The sequence below is a fragment of the Monodelphis domestica genome, chromosome 6 (genome assembly GCF_027887165.1).
Source record: "Monodelphis domestica isolate mMonDom1 chromosome 6, mMonDom1.pri, whole genome shotgun sequence".
Taxonomy (NCBI): Eukaryota; Metazoa; Chordata; class Mammalia; order Didelphimorphia; family Didelphidae; genus Monodelphis; species Monodelphis domestica.
Window position 1 is genome coordinate 306,191,416 of NC_077232.1, and position 25,069 is coordinate 306,216,484.

The 25,069-nt window shown below is 34.5% G+C and overlaps 1 long non-coding RNA gene across 1 annotated transcript in view; it reads right to left on the minus strand.

The window, feature by feature from the left end:
* Positions 1 to 586: 586 nt before the first annotated feature.
* Positions 587 to 25,069, minus strand: part of LOC130455142 (uncharacterized) — a 41,558-nt gene continuing 17,075 nt past the window's right edge. Inside the window, exon 2 of the long non-coding RNA XR_008913070.1 lies at positions 587 to 767. This is a non-coding gene — a long non-coding RNA (uncharacterized LOC130455142). The remainder of the gene's footprint in view (positions 768 to 25,069) is intronic.

Sequence of the window (25,069 nt, forward strand, 5' to 3'; positions counted from 1 at the left end):
GGGCAATTTAGAACTATATCCAAAGGACTATAAAACTATGCATACCCTTTGATTTGGTAATACAATGACTGGCTCTGTATCCCAAAAAGATCATAATAAAGGGGAAAGGAACTACTTCTACAAAATTATTTATGCCAACTCTTTTTGTAGTGGCAAATAATTGGAAATTGAGGGGATGTCAATTAAGTTGGAAGTGGATAGACAAATTGTGGAATACTATTGTACTATAAGAAATTATAAACAAGATTATTTCAGAAAAGGCTGGAAAGATTTGCAGGAACTGATGCAGAGCAAAATAAGCAGACTTGGGAGAACACTGTATATGTTCACAGCAATATAGTACAATCATTATCTGTAAAAAGTTGGCTACTCTCAGCAATAAAGTGATCTGGGACAGTACTGAAAAACTTCTGATGGGGAATTCTATTTACCCCAAAGAAAGACCTGTGGGAGTCACCTGTCACATCAGTATATTTATGGTTTTACATTGGGTTTTTGGTTATATATCAGTTTGTTCTTACAACAATGACCAGTACAAAAGTGTGTTTTGCATGGCATTAAAAACAAAATTAAACAAACAGGGGAATTCAGAAAATAAACAATATTCTTATTACATGCTCATCCTGTGAACATTGTCCCAGGCCTGTTGAAACAGGTCTGGTTAGTTTGAAGCTTTCTTGAAAATTTGAATTTGTATATCCTCGATTTACATTGTGTAGTATGAATTTGGTGATATCTGTTGAATTGTTGGTAAATACTCTTGTTTCCTAAAAAAATAGTAAAAGAAATTACATTCATTAGATATATAAAATATGCAGAAATGAAAAATAAGTCTACTAGGATAAAGCCGTAATCATGAAAAATATTTAGCACAAGTAAGAAAGTAAATGTTTAACAAAGAATCCATGAAATATAGGTAAATGATATGTGCAAGGAATCAATGTAGTGGCATAAAATTTTGATAGATCCAGTGCGACTACTCAATATTCAAAAAAGGGAAAAAACATTTTGGAAAGCACTGAAGCACTGACATCACAGAAATTAGACTTAGGTCAAATTATCTTACCATATATCATAGGTTCCACATTAATATAGGAAATACATATAAAAGATCTTATTATAAAGGAATTTGAGAAAAAGAGTTGTCTTTCAGAATCATGTGTAGGGGAAGAATTCTGATTGAAATAAGGATCCAAAGGTAAATTGGATAAGTTCAATAATGTAAAATTCAACTTTTGCAAAAATATAATCAATTAAAAATCAAAATTAGTTAAAAGGGAAGCTAAGTGGGGAAAATATCTTCACAACAAATTTAGACTATAAAGGCCTGCTATCCGAGATTCAGAAACATAATACATAAGACCAAGACGAGTCTTTCCTCAAAAGGTAAGTTAATGGTCAAGGGAACATGAACAGTTAGTTTTTAAATGAGGAAAGAGAAGCTTTCAGCAACCATATGGGAAAAAAGTCAGATTTCTTATAATAACAAGAAATTAAATTAAAACAATTCTAAGGTTCTACTTCTCCCCCAGAAGATTGGCAGAGTTGATTTTAAAAGGATTGTAGTGATTCTTAGAGGGTTGTGGGAAGACAGACTCACTAATGTCTCATGAGGGGTCCAGCCATTCTGGAAAACTTTGGAATATGAGTTTTTTTGGTTGTGTCCACATTCTTTTTCTCTTTTTTACTAGACACAAGTTACTCCCTAATAAAAGTCCTGGATCCACTTCTAAAGAAGGCTATTTTCTAAGCATCTGTTAAGAAAAAGCAATAGGAAAGACAATTTGACCCAATAACTGAGTGCTTGTTTACTATAATGCTTGATACATTGTAGAAGCTTAAATATATATTTATTGTCTTCCAAGCAAGATGATAGCTCTATGAATTAGCCTGAGGGCAGATATACCTCAGAGGCTTTCCTGCTTTGGAACATTTATAAAAATTAATAAATCAAAATTATTTTTTCTCATTTCAGAGGCCGTAGTCATGTGGGGTGCCAGAGGAATCTCCCCTTTCCATCCCAGTTATCCAGACACATCATTTGTTTTCTGCCACTCTGTATACCAATACCTAATGAATATTTTTTCCTTTATATTGGAACCTCCTGTTCACAAATAAGGTGACTGACAGATAAAAATGAATTATGATCAATATTATTTTTGGAGCAAGCCAACTTTAAGATACATTATGACAGTAATTACGAGCAAAATTCAAGGACAGATATTTTGGTTTAAATAGTTATCTTCTGGCCTCATATGCTTCCTAGCTGGGCAAGTCATGTAACCTCCATTGCCTAGCCCTTATTGCTCTTCTGCCTTGGAACCAATGCACACTATTGATTCTAAGATGGAAGGCAAGTTTGTTTATTTTTAATGGCTGCTATCTGTGGAAATAGTTATAGCTTTTCACCTTTTTTTCTCAGATGTCCCAGATTTTTAAAAAAATCAGCAAGTTTCACATATCCTCAGGGTCCGGATAAGGAGAGGCACTGACAAAGGAGCCAAACTACTTTAGTACCCCAATTCCTCATGCTTGGATAATACCTACAAAATTCTCCATCTCACTCCAACTATTTTGTTTCTGTAAAACTGTTTAAACTCACTGTGTCTTCCTTCCCCCTTATGACATATCCCATTGGCAATTATTCTCAATAACCTCTTATCCCCTCTCAAGATAGAAAGCAACAAAGCAGTCTCTTAGGGACTTTATTTTTGCCAAAATCATAGAGCTAAGTAAGACTCTTTTTAAAAAAACCCTTACCTTCTGTCTTGGAGTCAATACTGTGTATTGGTTCCAAGGCAGAAGAGTGGCAAGGGCTAGGTAATGGGGGTGAAGTGACTTGCCCAGGGTCACACAGCTGGGAAATGTCTAAGATCAGATTTGAACCTAAAATCTCCCATCTCTAGGCCTGGCTCTCAATCCGATGAGATACCCAACTGTCCCCTAAGTAAGACTCTTGAAATATCTAAAGAAAATTAATCTCCAAAAACCTGCTGCCAATAAAACACTAAAACACACAAAGATGATAAAACAGAAAGAAGTAGGCCATGGGGTGCATTTCTTTTTGTTTTATAGACACTCTAAGATAATGATATTGGACAGAGGAGAATTTGGGAAATTGGCCAGGACTTCCAATGATCTCAAGCTTCTCCAGAATACAAAAACAAAACAAAACAAATTAAAAATCATACACAATGTTTATATCAACATTCTTCCCATGATGCTCTAAGGCTACAAATTGCAGAGGAATCAAAATTCAGTGTGACCTAAGGGGTAGGAGCAGAGAGCAGAGAAAGTACCCTGCCTCTTAAGATCATTAACAAAGTTGGATTTTAGTACTCTTTTCTTACCCAGAGGCACAAATGTTACCCCAAACCTGTGACTAACTGCTTGTGAACCCAAGTACTGTGCTCCTAGAAGAAATCCCAACCAAAGAAAAACCAAAGAAATCCCAAAAGAACCAGAAAAAAAGCCTCCAGAACTTTGAACAAATTTTCTATAGAGGATTTCTAGAAAAAAAGACATGATTCCCAGGGGATATATAAAGATAAGTCCTATTCTTTATCATTAGTGTCAGACTCATATAGAAATGTGTCTTTTTGGGCAGTCTGTCGACTTAGAAAACCACAGATTAACATTATCCATGTTATATCATTTTTAAATCCATTTTGTTATTTTCCAATTACTTTTTTATCTGATTTGAACAGCTCTTAGGAGTTTTATAGGTGTGAGATGCATATTTGACACTCACTTTACATTATTGTGTATGTATTCAATACAGTGTGAACCAGAAGTATTTAGCATCTATAAGAATAAGTCTTTGTTGATTAAGACAGGATATGAGTAATAAAAACTCATTCAATGTTTTTAGAATGAATATGAAGCAAGTTTATGTTGATGCTCCCAAGATGCTCGCCCCTCTTTTTGCAAGGATTCTGAAAGCTCTGGTCCTAGTTCCCTGGAGTTGTCTGATTCACATGCAGATTCCAGTCTCACCTACATCTGGTCTTGAGGGGTTTCACATACTTCCTTTTGTTCAAACATATCCTAGAGTAATGCAATAGACATTTCAGAGCAGAGAAATCTGAGATGGAAGAAGATGGAGACATTTAATACTCTTTAATCCTTCAGCTAAATAGGTTCCTCTGCATTAAGCCTACTGAGTATCTAATCAATGGTTCCCATTCATTGACTCAATTATTATAGTAACCTTCACATGTCAGAAATCAATATCCCTAGAAATATGGTACCTATGGCCTTAGTAAGACTGAGTATTGGTTAGAAAAATATAGTATGGTTCAATACAATGAACAGTTTATCATCCTGGCTAAATTTTATGTTCACTGAAAATGTGTGGAAGAGAAAGTTTATGAAATAGGAAAATTGCACTTTCTGAAGAAACTTGAAGATGGTCCCTTATTAAGTTAATTTAGTTAATTATGATATGAACAGTTATGACAATCAACAATTATGATGGAAAACAGAATATCTGCTAAGTGCATGGTACTGTGTTAGACACTGTGGATCCAAGTAGTCTAGATGTATGTCCTGAATATCATTCAAGAAAAAGGCAACTTGGGTAGCTTCTGCACTAAGATATCCAAAGGACTTTGCTTTATCTGTGCACAGGCTAGGCTGCATGAACATTTTTCACATGTGAGGGCAGTTCCACAAAGCCGACATCCTGGAAACTGATTTTTGAATCAACATTTGAAGACTGACTTTTTGGGGACAGAGGAAGACAAGGATGGGAAACTTGGGGAAACTACTCAGCTGGGAGTAGTAAAGAGGAAGCTTAATTTGGAGAGTTTAATCTCATAGATTCTTATTTTAACAAAACTGCAAATTCATTTTGTTCACTGGGTGCTAAGGTTAATTGTTTCTATGTGACTAAATAAGCTTAAGGGCTGTCAGTGCTTCCTAATTTTCAGCACCCTAGGGCAAAGTTCAAGTTGTCCTATCCCAGTTAAAATGTTATATATATCTTTAAGGGTTTTTAAACTTATGTTTTTGAAGTTACACAACCTCCAATGACAACTGCAGCAGGTCAAACCCAGAGTAGTAGCTCAGACGAGTCACTTGGGCATCCTAGCTCTTCATACTTCAAAAGCATTTCCCTTTCCTAGGCAGTGAGAAACCAACCAAAAAAGGAGTTTTCTTTTTCTTTCTTAAAATAAAAAAAGTATCCCAAATCGAGACATAATAGGAACTGTCCTTGAATTTTCATACAAGTATTCCCTGTAAAACATTGAAAAAAACCTATCGCTTACCCTAATTCCACTTGTGGTAACTATTTACTGATGAGAATAGCTCTAAAGGTCATATTTTTCCTTGTTATCAGAGAAACTGTGATCGCCTATGGCCAGGTGATGACTCTCAAAAACAGATGCAACTTCTTAAAGTCATCAGCAGGAAGTGAGGAAGGGATGGTGGTAGATTGGCTGAAACAAATTCTTTTTAAACTTTCTTGACTTATATTTGTATTTAGTAAAGAAGCCTAGAATGATTCACAAAATTCATATTAATTTCTTTTGAATAAGCGTGTGGACTAAAGATATTAAAATATATGAAGCTTAGAAAGCAAGTGTTAATACAATTTTGATGTTTATCACAAGGGGAAAAAATATGAGTCTATCTGGTTGTTGAAGTTCCTTCAAATATTTAAATTTCCCAGATCTACCATCTCCGTCATCTACTCACTGAAATGATACCATCCTTGACCTTACCATCTTCACTCACAAGTCTTCTACTTAGAGCAACTAGGTGTAAGAATTGAATTAATATTTCTACCTAGATATGTATTTTATAAAGTTTATTAGAAAGGGTAGACTCTAAGTAATTGGACCACGTGTTGCCTGGCCTGCCAGTCCCTTCTTCTTTTCCCTTCACCTGCCTGATCTGCTTTCAAGTCTGTTCCAAGCTAGAAGCTCTGGTCAAGCCCTCCCCTCACTTTTTATTGATGGACAGCACATTCATGGACGCAAAACCTGGTACAACTGTGTTATTTCTGGAATGTTGATGGACAGGTCAAGCTACTCAGGAAGGGGAGGGAACAAACTTCCTTGACATATAGGTAATAAAGTGGATAGAGCATTTACATTAGAGTCAGGAAGACATGAGTTAAAATCTGGTCTTTGATACTAACCAACTGCTGTAATCTTGGACACATAATCTAATTTTGGTGGCCTGAGTTTCTTCAAATAAAAAATAGGATCATAATACCATCTACATCCAAATGTTGCAGTAACTTTCAACTGAGTTATCTGTAAACTGCTTAGCACAGTATCCAACAGATAATGGACACTCTATACTAGCTATTATTAATACTTATTATACTTCCATGAATAATTCTGAAATTATATGATTTATATATGAAATTATATATATACATTCTAAAAACTTCCTTTTATCCCACCTCTCCTTCTGCCTCCTTCTTCCTAAACTTATGCTCATTCTTACTTTGCCAGTCAATCCTTAAATCTCTCAATTTATTTCCCAAGCTCTCTTCTCTATTCTAATTAAGCTCCCCTCCCTTCCCAATCACAACCCATTAGTTAACCAGCTCAGTTCTATACTATTCTTTGCTCTCAAACCCCTTGCACACTTTCCTATTGCCACTCACTTCTTGTCAGGCATTGATCCTAGATTTCTCCTACTAATTCCTTCACACTTGCTTATATGCTTCCAAATGGATCCAGACAGTAACACACAGTCATTTTAATCAGGCTAACTACCAATTTATGTTATGTAATTTTAACTAAGTCCTAACTGCAGCAGGATTATCCTTTTACCTTTCCCTAAGGGATTCTCTATCCTAGCATCTAATCCAGAACTCTGATTGAGGTCTCCTCTATTCCCCAGCCCTTTTAGCCAAGGACCTCACCTTATACTTTACCAAGAAAATAGAAACCATTAAACTAATTTCTCCCATCCTTATATAACAATCCTTTGACATTATCACTTTTTATTTTCTCTTTATCCCCATGTCTGAGGAAGTAACTTCTTTGTACACTTGATACTATATTCTCTTGTCTACTCCAACAAATTGCCCCTATTACAATCCCTTCTGTTTCTTTAATCTTTAGTATCTCTATACCTATAATTATCTTCTCTGCTGCCTATAAATATGTTAGTATTTCTTCCATAATTAAAAAAAAACCTTTAGCATCCATCTTCAATCTTCCAACTCCATTTTCCCAAGTCTCTTTTAGAAAAACTTTCAAAATTTATCTATTCTCAGTCCCTTCACATCTATTCCTTTTCCTTCCTTTGAAACCTTTTGCAATGTGATCCCAAACCTTCAGAAATCAAATGGAAATGTTCTTTCTAAAGTTATTATTGTTCTCAGAAGTGCCAAAGCTAATGACTTTTATATGTCCTTGTTCTTTTAAATATATCTGCCATCTTTTTAACTTCTGGCTTACTTTGGTGAGTTCATCAGCTCCATGGGTTTAATTGTCATCTCTATGTAGATACACCTCCCAAATATCTATATAGAAAAGCCCATTATCCACAAGAGATATGTTCTAAGATCTACCGTTTTGATGGCTTAAGCTGGGGATAGTACCAAACCCCACAAAGACAGTTTCCCTTTAACTTTTAACACCTATATTTATTTTATGTAGAATATTGTCTTTTCTCTCCCCACTTCTGCTCCTTGGTTCAGTGATCTATGGCTTCCTACCTCCCACCAAAAATAGCTCTAAAAACCCCTCCAAGTGAAATCAGAAAAACTGACTTGTAGAAGAAGAAACTTCCCCCATGGGGAGACCTCCAGGGCTTTCCACCTACCTGGCTACCTACTATGCTATCCATGTGTCTGTCTTCTGTCTATTCATACTGGGGTTCAGCCTCAATGTGTCCTTGAATCACATGCCAGTCCCCTCCCTTATCCAATGGAACTCTGTTTCTGCTTATCTCATTCCATGAATTTGAGGTTCACCAGGGATCATTGAAACCTTATAAAGCAAAACTATGGATAAAGAGGGCCTGTTGTACAAAGTCCTATAGTCCCTTTTGAGTGAGGCCATCAACTGCTATTCAACATTCAAACTGAATGTCATGTAAGCAATATGTACTAAATGTAATTTATTATTTTTTCTTCAAAATTCAAGCCACTTTGCATCTTCCCTCCTACTATTGAGGGTGAAAGTATCCTTCCAGTCACTCAAGTTTTCAACCTTGGTATCTTCCTCAATTCATAACTTTCAATCTACAAAACAAATCAGTTGCCAAATCTTGTCACTTCTATCTCCAAGACATCTTTTGCATATATATGTCTTCTCTCCACTCATCTAGCTCTCATGCTAGGTCAAGACAGTATAAATTCTTGGACTATTGTGACAGTCTCTTAGTTGGTCTGTATGCCCCAAGCTTCTCTCCACTCTAATCTGTCCATCATATTATTGCCAAAGTGATTTTCCTAAAATATGTGCCTAAACATCTTATCTCCTTTGCTCAATAAATGCCAGTTATTCTTTTATTTTATGTTTAGGATCAATTATATTCTGTTTGGCATTTAAAACTTTCCACAACATATACCCTTCAAATCTCTTCAATCTTGAACTATCCCCAGTAAATTGTTTCTTTTTAAATCTCTCATTAGATTTTCTTTTGTACAAAAATTTTTCATTCTGTGATATCAAAATTTTTCATTTTGTCTTCTGTGATTTTTTTCCCTTATTTGGCCATAAGCTTTTTCTCCAATCCATAGATATGAAAGGTAACTTGTATCCATTGAGTCGAAAATATATGTACAAAAATATTTTAGCAGCTCTTTTTGTAGTGGCAAAATCTGGACATTAAGAGAATATCTAGCAATTGAGGAATGGCTGAATAAATTTTGGCATATGAATATGATGGGAATGAGATAATTTTAGAAAGACAAAGAACAATTTGTATGATCTCATGTAGAATGAAGTGTTCTGAACCCAAAGAACAATTTATACTATATCAACTTCATAAATATGAATAAAATTTTTATAAATTCAAATTGATCAATAAAATGAACAGAATTAGAAGAATAATTCATAGTAACACAGTTAAAACAAATAGCTTTGAAAGCTGTTGGAACTATGATCATCCATGATTCTAGAGAACTGTTGATGAAACATTCTATCCATGGTAGAGACATAATGGATTCATAACACCAAATTATATATGACAATATCAATTTGCATAATTAATATTTATTAATAGTAGTGATTATATATGTAATATACATGTATAAAGACATTGAGGGGGTTATTTTCACTTGACTGTGAATATTTGTTACAATAAACTTGGTTTTCTTTTTCTTTTTAGTGAAGGTATGTATTAGGATGTTAAAAAAATGGATTTATGTCCATTTTAAAAAGGGAGATGTGAGGTTTACTACAATAGGATGCATTCTATGTAGCTTGAGATTAAGAAGGGCCCTTTTATACATAGAACTTGAATGAATTCTGGAAGGAAATCAAGAAACTAAGAGTTAGAGGTAATGTAGTAGAAAATTCCAGGGATGGAGAACAGCTAGTGTAAAGTTATAGATACATATGGAGTGTCACATTGGAGAAAGTGAAAATAGATCAGTGGTACTAGACTATATAAGAATAATGGAAAGGTGGGAAGCTAGGTATCAAAGTGGATAGAAAGTCAGGCCTATATTCAAGAGGATCTGAATTCAGATGTTACCTCACACACTGCCTAACTGTGTGATGCTGGGCAAGTTACTTAATCCTATTTGCCTATCTTTCCCCCTCTATCTTAGAATTCTTACTAAGATTGAAAATAATAGCTGTTTAAAGAAAAGGAATTAAATTATGAAGAATTTAAAATGTCAAACCAAGGAATTTGCTTTTGATCCTAGAAACAACAAGGAGAGAAGCAACTGGAACTCAATGAGCAGAGGAGTAATATAGTCAGATCTGTGCTTGAAAAATATCACTTTGGCAGCCATATGGAAGTTTGTTTGAAATGGAGAAAGACTAGCCAGAGAAAATGATTAGAATACTGGAATAACCTAGGAAAGACATGAGAGTCTGGACCAGTCCAACTATCATTTACTATTTTTTAAACATTATTTTATTTGGTCATTTACAAACATTATTCATTGGAAACAATGATCATTTTCTTTTCCTTCCCCCGCCCCCCTCCCACCACCTCTCCCATAGCCAACGCATGATTCCACTGGGTATCACATGTGTTCTTGATTCAAACCCATTTCCATGTTGTTGGTCTCTGCATTAGGGTGTTCATTTAGAGTCTCTCCTCAGTCATATCCCCTCAGTCCCTGTAGTCAAGCAGTTGCTTTTCCTCGAGGTTTTTACTCCCACAGTTTATCCTCTGCTTGTGGATAGTGTTTGTTAGATCCCTGCAAGCTGTTCAGGGATATTGCATTGACCCTAATGGAGAAGTCCATTACCTTTGATTGTACCACAGTGTATTAGTCTCTGTGTACAATGTTTTCCTGGTTCTGCTCCTCTCACTCTGCATCACTTCCTGGAGGTTGTTCCAGTCTCCATGGAATTCCTCCACTTTATTATTCCTTTTAGCATAATAGTATTCCATCACCAACATATACCACAATTTGTTCAGCCATTCCCCAATTGAAGGGCATCCCCTCATTTTCCAATTTTTGGCCACCACAAAGAGTGCAGCTATGAATATTCTTGTACAAGTCTTTTTCCTAATTATCTCTTGGGGGTACAAACCCAGCAGTGCTATGGCTGGATCAAAGGGCAGACAGTCTTTTATCACCCTTTGGGCATAGTTCCAAATTATTCTCCAGAATGGTTGGATCAATTTACAATTCCACCAGCAATGAATTAATGTCCCAACTTTGCCACATCCCTCCAGCATTTACTGCTTTCCTCTGCTGTCATGTTAGCCAATCTGTTAGGTGTGAGGTGAAACCTCAGAGTTGTTTTGATTTGCTTCTCTCTGATTAGAAGAGATATAGAACACTTTTTCATGTGCTTATTAATAGTTTTGATTTCTTTATCTGAAAACTGCCTATTCATGTTCCTTGCCCATTTATCAATTGGAGAATGGCTTGATTTTTTGTACAATTGATTTAGCTCTTTGTAAATTTGAGTAATTAAACTTTTGTCAGAGGTTTTTATGAAGATTGTTTCCCAATTTGTTGCTTCCCTTCTAATTTTAGTTATATTGGTTTTGTTTGTACAAAAGCTTTTTAATTTGATGTAGTCAAAATTATTTATTTTACATTTTGTGACTCTTTCTATATCTTGCTTGGTTTTAAAGTCTTTCCCTTCCCAAAGTTCTGACATGTATACTAATCTGTGTTCACATAATTTGCTTAGAGTTTCCTTCTTTATGTTCAAGTCATTCACCCATTTTGAATTTATCTTGGTGTAGGGTGTGAGGTGTTGATCTATTCCTAGTCTCTCCCACACTGTCTTCCAATTTTCCCAGCAGTTTTTATTTAATAGTGGATTTTTGACCCCAAAGCTGGGATCTTTGGGTTTATCATATATATCATTTACTATTAATCACCATCAATCATGCATTTCAATGATATGTTGTTTGTTTGGTCTGCTCTTATGGCAAGACACTGTCTACCACATCCTCCATGCATCTATTAATTTTCTTTTTTTGTGTGACTTGTAATATTCATTATTTATTGGTTATGTTCCATCATACAAAATAAAATAGCATCATCATAACAATATTGACATTAAAAAAAGGTTTATTGTATTTTTGTCAGAGAACAGCTTACTTGAAAACTGTTTTTTAAATTGAAAAAAATTTTTTAAACAGTCCAGCTTGGTGTCATTTTTCTGTCTAATCCTCATTTGAGCTTATTGATCATTTATTTCCTGTCCAAGATTCTTGGACTAACACAATGAACAATCTGTCTAATTTTGTAATAGAACTGGAAAACAGGATTGTTTCATGATGACAATTAATATTTTACTTTACATTTGTCTAGTGTGTGAAGATTTGTCTTTTCTCCCCCCCCGGCCCCCCCATCCTCTCCTAGTATGTATATTTATAATGACCTAAAGTCTTAGTGGAGTAGGAATGGAAAGTAGAGAAGTATGTGTTAAAGGTATTTTTGACAAAAGTAGAATCAACTAGATTTAGAAATAAATGGAATATGAGAACATGAGAGAGTTAAAGTTGACTTGGATGTTGTGAACTTAGAGCCTGTAAGGAATTAAATTAAGGGTTTGACTAAATATGTGAGCATTCTAGATTGATATTGTGTCACCAATTCAAAAATATTATAGCTCAAGTCAAAATGAGTTTTAATAGTTTTATTTACAAAAAGGTGGAAAGAGTGAAATTAGAGAAATACAAAAAGATGGCAGAGAATATGTCTAGCCTATCACACTAAATATTGCCCCAGTCCTTGGCTCAGCTCTGCAGGGTTTGTTAACCCTTGACCAGAGGACTTGGAGTTCCATCCATACAGCATCCCCCAAGAAGGGAAGACCTCTCTGAAACTAATCTCTCTCCAGAAACTAGATAAGGAAAGCCAGCTACTCACTCACCCAAGAGTCAGTCCAAGTCCCAAGTTACATCCAAGAGGCAGGCCACCAGTCTAAGTCAACTACTGAAGATGATGAAAATGATCCTCAGCCAAAGAAGTTTAGGACTTTTATAGTTCTTTTTTGTCCCTTCCCCTCTTTACAGGGGCCAATCACAGCTTCCAAATTGCCTAGCACTGCCAGGGTGGAAGTGTCTGTGGGATCCACTTCTCTGAAGGTGTCAACTCTTATGGTAGGTCTCTGAAGGTGTCAACTTTTTATCATGGGATTCACCACTCTCTGATTAATTGGGTTAAAGGAGTGGAGCTCTCCAATTAAGTGTCTTGTGAATTCTCTTACTTCTTTAAGTAAGTGACTTGTGAATTCTCTTCTTTAAGTAAGTGACTTGTGAATTCTCTTACTTGATGGCTTAAAAAGTGTTAAGTAGGAGTGTTTTCAGTTTTGGTTAATCAATTTAAAAATTGCTGATGCTAGACAAAGAAAGTCTAATTCACACTTCACAAGCCTAAGACAAATTGACTATTTTATCAGAACTCTCTGAATTGAAATGGATGACTAGAAGTATTAGGATTCCATTAATAAAGATAGCAAATAAGAGTATAGGAACTACAACTGTAGTTTACTGATATATAGACTTAACTTACAGTCATAAAAGAGTTGCCTTTTGCACTGATGAAATTTATCCAAGGTCAACGTGTCAGAATTGAGACTTGGACCTAGGTCTTTCTCATTCTAAAGTAATCTATCTACTAGGACACCCCTGACTCTATCCAAAAAACCCCCAAAACATTAAAGAAACAAATTGTTCCTCCTCACCACCCGGGGAGATAAAAAATGTAGTTTTGGAATTTGAAGTGTCAATGGAAAACTAAATATAAATTTAAAACAAAGACTTGGAAATATGGGACTGAATCTCTAAGGAGAGATTAGAAGTCAAGTTATACTATATATGAGGGTAGATAAGATCCATAAAGGAGAAAAATTTAGATGGTGAAGGGGATAGAACTTTGAGGATAATCTAAGTACAATGAGTGTGAAGAGAAGCATAAGGAGGAAGCAAAAGGTTAAAAAAATTACGATGGATGAGTAAGACCTAGAATGTTGCTGAATTGGAGAAAAATTGCAAGTCATGAATTCAAACAGTTCTTGTTGAATACTGAAACCAGTTTTACCCTGAAGCTAGAGGAATACAATAGGCACTCCTTCTCTTGTGGTTCTAAAAAAATGTAAACCACCATAATGATGTAGTCAGTGCTCTTGCCAAAGGAAAATTGATGTTGATCAAAGAGCTTTGTAGAAGCATAAAACCACTTCTCAATTAAAAGACACAGATGCTCATGTACATATACAAGGACTATTATTTTGACAGATGTTTTTTCAATAAATTCTGCAGCTACAAATGCCAGCTGTGGAAATTAATTTCGGCAAGCTCATGCTTCTCTAGCATTTTTATTTTTGACCCGACAATACCTCTAGTTACCTTATCAATATAACATTTATAGAGTAACACTTTCTGCCTCTAAACTGTTTCCAGCTGTCCAAGTCATCTGGGAAGGAAATGGTATTCTCAAAAGCTTTAGGAGAAAATTGAATATTTCATGACAGAATATAATAGCAATATAAAGCCATTAATTGACTTGTAATTCAGTACAGAAAGAAGCAATTATTTTATTGGTATGGGGGTTCCCCTCACTCACTGTGATCACTACCTTTGGATTTCTTAGGAAACACTCATGCATTGTTGAGGCTTCAGTAATTTATAACTTTGTCTAGCATTCAGATAGACTTTTCTATATACTTCAAACTCATCTTCAGAAAGCAGACATAGTTTGTGGCTGGTTCCTTCTAAGTCTTTCCAATTTGATACACCAGTCAATATTTGAAATCCCCTGGCAAAGACATTGAGAACCCCTGGGTACTTTCTTATCATGAGATAATAATTCGTACATCATAAACTTAGAACTGGAAGGACCCTAGAGACCATGGAAAAGGGTTTTTTTTTTTTTACTCTTCATTTTGCAGAAGGGGAAAATGAGGCAAAGCAAGATGAAATACCTTGCTCAGGATCACAAACTTAGTATCTTTGATAGGAATTGAAGCCAGGCCTTCTTGACTTTAAATTCTAACTATTACACATCAAAGAAATTCTAGACAAAGACAAGCAGATGGAAAAGTGGACAGAAAGGTACTATAAAATATAGATATATGCATCTAGTAAAAATGTGGACAATTAGATCATGATTTAAAAGAATGACAAATTAAACATTTTATACATTATACAATTGATACATGCCTATAATGATTTCTACTTAGAAAGCTCAATTGGGTGCATCACTTGAGCTTGGGAGTTCTGAACTATAGTAGGTTAAAACTGATGGGGTTGTCTGTAGGAGGTCTATCACCAAGATGGGGAGACCCAAGAAGTGAGAAGGAGCACTGGTTACCTAAATGAGGGCAAAGTGTATTAGGTCAGAGACAGAGTAAGGCAAAACTCCCAAACTGATTAAGAGTAGAGTCAGTCTGGCTATATTTCTGGCCTGGAAGATTTTGTGAGAACAGTCTTGAAACACACAAATCACCATGTACATAGGTAAATTCACACAAAATATATACACAGTAAGTAAAAGATAATTTTTGCAGCAATAACAACTGAAGAGGAGGAGAGGAATTAGGAAAATCCTAATGAAGGTGGCAGCACTGAAAATGAACCTGTACAGGAACTAATAACAACAGAGCTTAAATGATAAAATAGAATCAGAAACTGTAATATTCTTCCTTTAATATGGGCCAAATCAGAGTTTCAGGAGGAAAATAGGAAGAATCAGATAATGCAATATAATATCATGTGGATTTCTTTCTTTGTGATATCCCACAAAAAGAATATCATCACCAGACACAACTAAGTGGCACATTGGATAGAGTATTGAGCTTGAGTCAGGAAGAAGAATTCAAATCCAGCCTCAGATATCTATTAGCTAAGGACTTAGGCAAGTCATTTTAGCTTTGCCTCAGTTTTTTCAACTATAAAATGGGGATAATAATAGTATTTACTTCCCAGAGTTTTGGAGAGGATCTAAGGAGTTTATGCACACATATGTGTGGGAGAGTGTGTTTTAAATAATTTATTTATTTAGAATATTTTTCCATGATTCCATGATTCAGGATTTTTCCCACCCCTTTTCCCTCCCCCCTCTGAGAGCTGACAAGCAATTCCACTGGGTTATACATGTATCATTATTCAAAACCTATTTACATATTATTCATATTTGCAAAAGAGTGATCTTTTAATGCCAATACCCCAATCATATCCCCATAGAACCACATGATCAATCATATATTTTTCTTGTGCATTTCTGCTCCCACACTTCTTTCTCTGGATGTGAATAGCATTCTTTCTGATAAGTTCCTATGGATTGTCCTGAATCATTGCATTCCTACTAGTAGAAAAGTCTATTACATTCAGTCTCTGGATACAATGTTCTTCTGCTTCTTTTGCTCTGCCTCAGCTCTTGGAGATCTTTCCAGTTCACATGGAATTCCTCTACTTCCTTATTCCTTTTAGCACAATAGTATTCCATAAGCATCAAATGCTACAATTTGTTTAGTGATTCTCCAATCATTGGACATTCTTTCATTTCCAATTTTCTTGCCACCACAAAGAGCACATATATAAATATTTTTGTATATTTACTTTTCCTCATTATGTCTTTAGGGTACAAACGCAGGAGTAGTGCGGTTGGGTCAAAGCATAGGTATTCTTTTAAAGCCCTCTGCACATAGTTCCAGATTGGCCTTTAGAGTGGTTGGACCAATTCGTAACTCCACCAGCAATTTATTAGTGTCCTAACTTTGCCACATCTCCTCCAACATTTATCACTTTCTTCTGCTGTTATATTGACCAGTCCACTAGGTATAAGGTGGTACCTCAGCATTGTTTGATTTGCATTTTTCTTATAAGGAGGGTTTTTCATTTGACTATTGATAGTTTTGTTTTCTTCATTTGAGAACTTCTTTTTCATATCCCTTGACCATTTGTTGATTGGGGAATGGCTTGATTTTTTGTACATTTGACTTAGTTCCTTATATATTTGGGAAATTAAGCTTTTATCAGAGAGAATTATTATAAAGATTTCCCCCCAGTTTGTTGCTTTTCTTCTAATTTTTGTTACATTGGTTTCATTTGTACAAAAACTTTTTTAATTTGATATAATCAAAATAATTCATTTTACATTTTGTAATGTTCTCTATCTCTTGCTTGGTCTTAAATTCCTTCCTTTCCCTCAGGTTTAACAGGTCTACTATTCTATGTTCACCTAATTTATTCATGATTTCATTACCTATATTTGTCACTTACTCATTTTTAATTTATCTTGGAATAGGGTGTGAGATTTTAATCTAACCCTGATTTTTCCCATACTGTTTTACAATTTTCCCAGCAGTTTTTTTTTTAATACTGAGTTCTTGTCCTAAAACTTGGGGTCTTTGGGTTTATTGAACACTAACTTGCTTAGGTCATTTACCCCTAATCTATTCCATTGATCTACTCTTCTGTTTTATAGCTAGTACCATATTGTTTTGATGACCACTGCTTTATAGTACACTTTAAGATCTGGTACTGCTAGGTCACCTTCCTTCACATTTTTTTTTCATTATTTTTCTTCATATTCTTAATCTTTTGTTCTTCAGATGAATTTTGTTATATTTTTCTAATTTCAAAAAATGGTTTTTTTGGTAGTTTGATAGGTATGGCACTGAATAAGTAAATTAATTTAGGTAGGAATGTCATTTTTATTATATTAGTTCATTTACCCATGAGTAATTAATGTTTTTCCAATTATTTAGATAGAACTTGGTATTTGTAAAGCACTTGTAAAAGTGCCTAACAATAGAGACTTAATAAATAATTGTCCCTTTCCCTTCTCATTTCCATCATCATCATCATCATCATCATCATCATCATCATCATCATCATCATCAGAGTGATGTGTAACTGAGAAAGGAAGTGGACCACTCACACATCAAGTAAAGGGTATACAAATGGAAGGAATTGTACTATGTTGGGGTATGTACAATGTCAAGAGAAGGCTGCTCAGCATTTTGTGTAGACTCCTATTTAGGATTTATGAAAGGATATAGGAAGAATAGTCATGGATGAAGTATAATCTTCAGCACAAGAGAATTCCACAATCATAGAAGCATACATCCAAAATGAATTACAACTTCTAATAATATTAGTAAAATATTGTTCAGGGTTAAAACAGGCCAACCTCAGGCCAGATAGAATAGGACCCAGGTTCTTAGCAGCTAAGTGTTCCAGTGGATAGAGTGCTGGACCTGAAGCAATGAAGACAAATGTTCTTGAGTTCAAATATGGCCTCATATTCTTACTAGTTATGTGACTTTGGGCAAGTCACGTGGCCCAGGTTGCTTCAGTTTCCTCATCTGTAAAATGAGCTGGAGAAGGAAATAATATCTTTGCCAAGAAAACCCCATATAAGGTCATGAAAAGTCATAAATGATTGAAACAATTGAGTGACAACAATATAACCATGTAACAACTTTGTTTGCTGAGCTCTGGTGGCTCCTGATTATTTCTTGCATCAAATATAAAGTGCTGGGTTTGACAGTACAAGCTTTTTATTAACAATCCTTTCTTACCTTTTCTTGTCTTTTAACTTTACTGCCTTCCATACCTTCTATAAACCCACTAAAGTAGTCTTTTTTCCCCTCAATCATGATATTTCAAATTTATCTTTTTAAATTATTTATTTGTTATGTTTAAGTACTCCGTTAACTCCCTCCCTCATTTCCCTACCCCTACTAGACAAGACATCATTTGACCGTGTGTGTGTGTGTGTGTGTGTGTGTGTGTGTGTGTGTGTGTGTGTGTATTACTTATTTTGATTTCTCTGGAAGTCAACATATACAAGTCATTCTTCAGATAACATTTTTTTTGCTGCATATAATGCTTTCTTGCTTCTGGTCATTTAACTCTTCATAATTTCACATGTGTCTTTCTATGTTTTTCCAACCTTAACTTAGTTTTCATTTTATATGGCATAGTAGTATTCCATCACAATTATATGCCACAACATGAGTCATTTGCCAACTGATGATCATTTCTTCAATTTCCAGTTCTTTGTCTGCTATAAAGAGACCTGCTAGAAATATTTTAGAGCATACGCTTTCTTTTCCATTTTTCTTGAACACCTTAGGAAATAAACCTAATAATTGTACTACTGAGTCAAAATGTATACCCAGTTTTATTGCTCTTTGAGCATAAGTCCAAATTGCTCTCCAAAGTAGTTGGATCAGTTCATAGTTCTACCAACAAGGTATTAGTTTTCCCATCTTCAACCTACCTTCTACATTTGTCATTTTGCCCTTTTATCATTTTAGCCAATCTGATAGATATGAAATGATATCTCAGAGTTGTTTTGATTTGCATTTGTCTTATCAATAATTATTTAAATAACTTTTTCATATTATAATAGATAATTTTGATTTCTTCATCCAAAAGCTGTTCATATCTTTTGACTATCAGTTGGGCAATGGTTCATATTCTTATTTCATTAACAAAATTCTCTATATATTTTTAATATGAGATCTCTGTCTAAAAATTATCTATTATTCCTTGCCCCATGCAATTTACTAGTTTCTTTTTAATCTTGGCTATATTCATTTTATTTCTACAAAATCTTTTCAATTTAATGTATACAAATTTATCCATTTTATATCTTATAATGCTTTCTAAGTCATTTTTATTGAGAATTTTCTTTCATACGCATTAATCTAATATGTAATATGTTCATTGTTCTTCTCATTTGCTCACGATATAGCCTTTTAAGCCCAACTCATGTATGCATTTTGATATTATCTTGGTAAATGGTATCAGATATTGATCAATATCTAATTTCTACCAGGCTGTTTTGCAGTTTTCCCAACAATTTTTACCCAATAGTGAATTCTTATTCCCCAAACTTGGATTTTTACCTTGCCAAAACACAAGATTACCATAATGTCTTTAAGCTGTGTAATATCTATTCTTTACCACTGATCCACTTTTCATTGACAATACCCCACACTTAAAATCTTCTATCTTCTACCCTCTACCTTAACTTCCCTGACTTCTTTCAAATGTTAACTCCAATCTGACTTTCTGAAGGACATTTCAAGCTACCATGGTCTTCCCCTTTCACATTACTTTTAATCTACTCTTTTCTCTCTCTCTTTGTCTATATTTGAACATCTTTCTATCTATATGTATATATCTTCACTGTACACTGTAATTTACATGTCTCTCCCATTAAATCAGAAGCCTGTTAATGAGAGGGACTCCCTTCTCCTTTCCCTGCCCCCTTTTCTTTGCATCTCCAGCACTCAGCCTAGTACTGCCACATGGTAAGATCTTAATAAATGTTTGTTGACTTGACTTAAAAGGAAATCAGTCTAGCCTACATAAAACTCATGTTGTTCCTATCATACCTGTGAAAGGAAGTTTCCATTATCCTGCTCAAAAGAATTAATTTTTTTTCAAATGCTTTATTACCATAATCTTTGAGAGGCTATTTTCACCCTGATATTTGGATAGCTTTCCTGATTTGAAAGCTTTAATGTACATAAAAATGAAGAAATCAAGGCCTCCTAATCTTAGTAAAAAAAGTAATAAAATCAGCCTTCAAGGGAAAGTGGGAAAGCCTCATATAAATCCATTATTCAGATGATACAATATGGTCTTAAATGGGCTGTTTGTTCCTAACTGATGGCCTCATGATTCCACCTGACTTTTCCTATAAGATGATAAATAAATACAAATGCATCATGTTTACATTAATGCATATATGATTACATGTATATATGTATAATACACATATATCCAATATGTGTGTGGTATGTTTTTTACTTAAAAAAAACAGGAGTATTATTTTCAGTAAAAAATATAACATGGAAAAATAGATACAATTCTAAGGAAAATTATGATGGCAAACATTTTCTTCCAGAATCAAATTGGTGTCTATATTTTTATTAGTCTTACAATTTCTTATTCCCTAGATTTTATTCTTTTGTTCTCAGGAAAACATTCTTATTTCCTTACTATAATGGCATAAACCAATAAGATTGAATATTTTTAGGAATGTCCAGTTGATTGTTTCCCTCCTGAAGCTTCAGACTCCCCCTGATTCTTAATCTCTTTATGGGGTCGCTTTCCAGTCATCTCACGCACTAACTCTGCACACCAGTGCTTCCCATATGGTAATGAGTCCATCTCATTTGAGGGCACAAGCTGCATCCCAATGAATAAATTCATGAAGTCAAACCTCTCTGTGACCCCATTTCTATGGTGTTTTTGATCTAGTCCCACCCTAGCTCATTACCCTCCTTGACAAAACAGCCATCATGTTTCCTCACTGATATAATCTAGCCTTAAAGGTAGAGAGAGATAAAGGGAGCTCAAAGGGAAGAATCTCCATCATTTTTTCTTTGTGAATGGTTAGTCAACTATACCTCTTCAAAGCAATTTCATTCAAAATGGAATTATTTGTTCAACTCGATTGCATCCTTGATTAGGAAACTACATTGATAATGTAATTATTATTATTACATGTATGTTCAGTAAATTCTATTAAAATGTCTTTTTAGTTGATGATGGTCCATTAACATACAAAAATCATTACAAGGACATCCAGAATTCAATTCAGTTCGATTCAACAAACCCAAAAGCTACTAGATGAGTATAGATCCCCTGATTCCCTAATACCTACACAAGGGAATACTATTAAAACACTGCTACTAGCTATCTTAATGAAAAGGCCAAATAACACACTGTTATTCATCATTCCTTGTTCACTGTTGTTCCCTAGAGCTAAAGCAATTCATATTATTCTATAGCCATATGATACTCTAACATCTCAGGGAATTGGACAGCTTGGTTGTTTTAGACACAATATATGGGATATTATATTATGTTTAACATATACATATGTTTGTATTAGGGTAATACATATACATCCATGTTGTCATCTCATGACCCACAGTGGCCACAAATTTTTCTTCTTTTATTTAAATGGATTTTTATTTTGATTAAAATCTTGGAATTTTTTCATCATTTTCCTTCCCAAATATATTCTCTCTTCTCCAACCAAGTATAATAAGGGTTAAGAAAGGGAGAAAGTCACTATACTTAATAAACTAACCCATCAACTGACCATGTATGGAATATATGACATACATAATTTCCAACCACTGCAATGTGGTGCAAGTGGGTAGATTTGGCCCTGTTAAAAACTTTGGTGTGGTAGATGGGAGAAGGAAAAGTATTTTATGTCATGCTCTGAATCATAAGTCTGGCCAGGAAATTTCCTAAAATAACACAAAAGAGGAATACTAAGGCACAGCAGAAGAGGGAGGGACAAGTCTAAGTTAAGTTCTTCTTCTAGGACTCTATTTATATAAGGGAAGGAGAGGACCAAGTAGGTATGAAGTTCTAAGACTATAGGGCCATAGGTGTCAAGCCATTTACCAGGAATGGATCAAAGAACCCCATTATGTGATGAGAGAACTGTGGAAGGAATCTCTTTAAGAATGGAGAAATATTCTGATTTGTATTTGTCTAGGCAGTGACAAGCACCTTTTCAAAACTACAGAATTAGAAATAGAATATAGACTATAGAATAGAAATAGAACCAAGACACCTTCCTTGAGCATAAATGGAATCACCCAAAGTCAATTATATCCCTAATAACTGACCTTAAATTAAAGAAAGCATTCCATGTTAAATGGAATTTATTATTATTATTAACTATCCATGTATTACATTTGTTAGATTCCTTCCTTCTTCACAGCTATTAGCATTGAAGATTCCTTATCTAAGACTATGTGAAACACTCTGTTTTTATGTTATAGTTTCTGATTTATATATCTTTCCATTCCATTAGAAATGGGAGGGGGAAGAGGGGCCAGAAAAGAAAGAAGAAAAGAAAGGAAAAATCTAAATACCCTGTAGTAGGGAAAATGACTTGGCAAACTGTGGAACATGAATATCATGAATATCATTGAAGTATAGTGAATTGTACAGTAATGTTGTATAGTAAGTAGAGATTGGCCTCTGGACTAGTAAGACTTGAGCTCACATATTGCCTCTGGCACATGTGGATAATGTTACCTTTCAGGGTCCTTGCCAGCTTTTAATAATATAATTCATGGGGCAATTAAGAGGCTCAGTGTATTGAGAGCTAGGCCTAAAGATGGGTTCAAATCTGGCCTCAGAGTCTTCCTACTTGTGTGACCCTGGGAAAGTCACTTAACACCCATTACCTAGCCCTTACCAGTCTTCTGCCTTAGAACCAATACACAGTATACACAGTATTGATTCTAAGAAGGTAAGGGTTATGGCAAAAAAGAATATAATTCAAATAGAAAATACCAATTTGTATTTACAGGAATTTCCTCAACCATGAATTATCTCAGTTAAAACTCAGGTCCATTACCTGCCTTAATAAGTATTGATGTGATTCAAATACTTGATGTACAACAAACTAGTAAGGAAACAAGTTTTTTTTTAAATCATGACTATTTTCATTGTGATCTTTGTTTGTTATTGCTATGCACAAATGGTCATGAAACTGTTCATATAACAAATGTCTTTATTGTAATTACAAAGTTGTAGAAAACAGTTCATAAAGCAAATATCTCCATTTTAGGTACATACATATAGAAATCATGTTTGGATTACCAATAGTAAAGTTAGTGTTCAATGCTAATCTAAAAACTGAGTTTTTATATCCTCTGTATACTTTAATATTTTTTATTTAATTGATTAATTAAGAAAAAAATTTTCCATGATTCTGTAATTCATGTTCTTTCCTTCCTCTCCACCCACTGCCCTCACATAGCCAATGCTCGATTTCACTGGGTTTTACATGTATCATTTCTCAAGACCTATTTCCTTATTATTGATATATGCATTAGAGTGATCATTTACCATCTACATCCCCAATAACATCCCCATCAATTCATGTGATCAAGAAATTGTTTTTCTTCCCTGTTTTTACTCCTACAGTTCTTTATCTGAATGTGGATAGTGTTCTTTCTCATAAGTCCCTCAGAATTGTCCTGGATCATTGCATTGCTGTTGGAGAGAAGTTCACTACATTTGATTGAGCCACAGTATATCTGTCTCTGTGTATAAGGTTCTTCTGGCTCTGCCCCTTTCTCTCTGCATCATTTCCTGGAGGTCATTCTAGTTAACATGGAATTCCTCCAGTTCATTTTTCCTTTGATCACAATAGTATTCCATCACCAACATATACCACAATTTGTTCAACCATTCCTCAATCGAAGGCCTTCCCTCATTTTTCAATTTTTTGCCACCACAAAGAGTATGGCTATGAATATTTTTGTACAAACATTTTTCATTTTATCTCTTTAGGGTACAAACCTATTAGTAGTATATCTGGATCAAAGGGAATATTCTTTTAAAGCTCTTTGGGTATAGTTCCAAATTGACTTCCAGAATGGTTGGCTCAATTCACAACTCCACCAGAAATGCATTAATGTCTGTATTTTGCCACATCACCTCCAATATTTATTATGTTCCCTTGCTGTCATGTTAACCAATCTGCTAGGTGTGAAGTGGTACCTCAAAATTGTTTTGATTTTTATTTCTTTAATTATAAGAAATTTAGAACACTTTTTTGTGTGCTTACTCATAGTTTTTATTTCTTCATCTGAAAATTGCCTATTCATGTCCCTTGACCATTTATCAATTGGGGAATGGCTTGATTTTTTGTACAATCTATTTAGCTCCTTATACATTTGGGTAATTAGACATTTGTCAGAGGTTCTTGTTACAAAGATTTTCCCCAAATGTGTTGCTTCTCTTCTAATTTTGGTTGCATTTGTTTTGTTTGTATGTAAGCTTTTAAATTTAATGTAATCAAAATTATTTATTTTATATTTTGTATTTTTTTCTAAGTCTTGCTTGGTCTTAAAATCTTCTGTTTCCCAAAGATCTGATAGGTATACTATTCTGAGTTCAACAAATTTACTTTTAGTTTCCTTCTTTATATTCAAGTCATTCACCTATTCTGAGTTTATCTTGGCATAGGGTGTGAGATATTGATGTAAACCTAATCTCTCCTATATTGTTTTCCAATTTTCCCAACAGTTTTTGTCAAATAGTGTATTTTTGTCCCCAAAGCTGGGATCTTTGGGTTTATCTTAGACAGTCTTGCTGAGGTCATTTACCCCATGTCTATTCCACTGATCCTACCTTCTGTCTCTTAACTGGTACCAGATTGTTTTGATGACCACTGCTTTGTAGAACAGTTTAACATCTGGTACTGCTAGGACCCCGCATTCACATTTTTTTCAATATTTCCCATGATATTCTTGATCCTTTGTTCTTCCAAATGAAATTATTTTTTTTCTAACTCAGTAAAGAAATTTCTTGGTAATTTGATAGGTACGGCACTGAATAAGTAAATTAATTTGGATAGGATTGTCATTTTTATTGTTAGCTCATTCTACTCATGAGCAAATAATGTTTTTCCAGTTGTTTAGATCTAGTTTTAATT